The 2,359-nt window shown below is 43.2% G+C and overlaps 1 pseudogene; it reads left to right on the top strand.

The window, feature by feature from the left end:
- Nucleotides 1–701: 701 nt before the first annotated feature.
- Nucleotides 702–1,988, top strand: LOC122750187 (annotated as a pseudogene).
- The last annotated feature ends 371 nt before the right edge of the window (nt 1,989–2,359 follow it).

The raw sequence follows: 2,359 nt of genomic DNA, 5'->3' as shown, positions 1-2,359 counted from the left end.
CCTTAAAACAGTTCCATTCCCAAATAAAGTTCATGATTTCTCAAAGTATTTTGCCCAATGTTTCAGAATTTTGACATTAAATAAATTTTTTTTCTGATCTTCCAAAGTCTATTAACATCACATTTTCAAGGAAGAAATTCTTTACATGAAGTATCTTCAATTTTTTGGTGGGAAGGGAGTTTGCAGAGATATAAGTAGAAAAAATATATTTTTTCTAACGTTTGAAATAAGTTTACTCCCTTCAAATCAGAAAGTAAAAAGTGCATATTTGCATCTCTTACCATGTGTGAGTTAATAAAAGGTTTACTACAGGCTGATGAATTTTTCAACCTCAGTACCTTTCAAAGGAAAAAAAAATGAAAAATCCTACACAGTAAGATCTGAAGTATATATATTTTAATGTGGTTACAAACAGGCAATGATGGTAACTTTAACTCATAGTTTTACCGAATTATCCTCCACTTGTATTAATAACTTGTTTTATGTTCTTATAACCCTGCAAAAGTTTTCAAGCAGAGTTAGGGCTCTGCAGTAACAGACCTTTGGGACTTGTTACTTTTAAGTTTAGAAGATGGATGGACAGGAGAAGGAGGAGTTCCCTGGGGTGAACTTGCCCATTTAGTGCTCCCTCTTTGTGTATGTAGATCCCGCAGCCTCTGTTCTCTGAACCTTGCAGACAAGACCACATCCAGAAACTCAATATGTCTACTCTCAAGATCCAAGCAGGAGAGATCTTCAACTCTCATGGAAACCCCACTGTTAAAGTTGATCTCTACACTGCAAAAGGTCTCTTCTGAGCTGCCATGCCCAGTGGTGCTTCTACTGGCATTCATGAAGCCCTGGTGTTCCACTGCATGGGGAAAGGTGTCTCAAAAGTGGTTGAGCACATCAATAAAACTAATGCCCCAACCTTTGTTAGCAAGAAACTGAATGTTGTGGAACAGGAGAAGATTGACAACTTTAGGATTGAGATGGATGGCATGGAGAATAAATCTAAATTTGGTGCAAATGCCATCTTGGCAGTGTCTCTGGCTCTTTGTAAGGCCAGAGCCACTGAGAAAGGTGTTTCCCTCTTATGGCATATTGCTGACCTTGCCAGCAATAATGAAGTCATCCCGCCAGTTCCAGCCTTCACCATGATCAATGGGGGCTCCCATGCAGGTAACAAGATGGCCATACAGGAATTCAGGATCCTCCTGGTTGGTGCAGCACACTTCAAGGAGGCCATGCACATTGGAGCTGAGGTCTACCACTACCTGAAGAATGCTATTAAGCAGAAATATGGACAGGATGCCACTAATGTAGGGGATAAGGGTGGTTTTGCTCCTAACATCCTGGAGAATAAGGAAGCTCTGGAGCTGCTAAAGAATGCCATTGGTAAGACAGGCTATACTGATAAGGTCATAATTGGCATGGATGTGGCTGCCTTAGAATTCTTCTGATCTGGGAAATATGACTTGGACTTCAAGTCACCTGATGATGCCAGCAGATACATCTCCCCTTCTGAGCTTGGCGACCTATATAAGAGCTTCATCAAGGACTATCGAGTGGTATCTATTGAAGATCCCTTTGATCAGGATGATTGGGAAGCTTGGAAGAATTTCATTGCTACTGCTGATATCCAGGTGGTAGAGGATGATCATACCATGACCATTCCCAAACACATTGAAAAGGCTGTGAGTGAGAAAGCCTGAAACTGCCTCCTACTCAAAGTAAACCAGATTGGCTCCATGACTGAATCTCTCAAGGTGTGCAAGCTGGCGCAGTCCAATGGGTGGGGAGTGATGGTTTCTCATCTTTCTGGGGAGACTGAAGATACCTTCATTGCAGACCTGGTGGTGGGTCTCTGCACTGGGCAGATCAAGACTGGTGCCCTTTACCAATCTGAGCATCTGGCCAAGTATAACCAGCTTCTCAGAATTGAGGAAGAGCTGGGCAGCAAGGCTAAATTTGCTGGAAAGAATTTCAGAAACCCCCAGGCCAAGTAGACTTGCCAGGAAGCCTCAGAACCATCAGGCACACGTCTCCTCCATAGAAGTCTGCTCCTGTCCTAAGAATGGGCAGCTCCAAGTACTAGACCAGTTTTGATTGGGGGCAGGGGCATTTGCTATTTAACTCTTCTTCTCCCTCCACCTTTCTGTGATGTTCTCACTGCTTTATTAGAACTGTCTTATCAGAGACTGTAGCTGATCATCTGGCGCACTGTTGGAAATAGCCTATCATCTTGTGACTGGCTCCAGTGACCTGTTCTCACCCCCACACCATGTGTTGATGTGTGCAGCCTTATACTTGTGATGCAGCACCGATGAGCACACAGGCCAGATCCTTAGTGGCTTCCATGTGCAGAATAAAAGTATTC

The sequence above is a fragment of the Dromiciops gliroides genome, chromosome 3 (assembly GCF_019393635.1).
Source record: "Dromiciops gliroides isolate mDroGli1 chromosome 3, mDroGli1.pri, whole genome shotgun sequence".
Taxonomy (NCBI): Eukaryota; Metazoa; Chordata; class Mammalia; order Microbiotheria; family Microbiotheriidae; genus Dromiciops; species Dromiciops gliroides.
The sequence above is the reverse complement of the archived record's forward strand: the minus strand, read 5'-3'. Positions and strand labels throughout refer to the sequence as shown.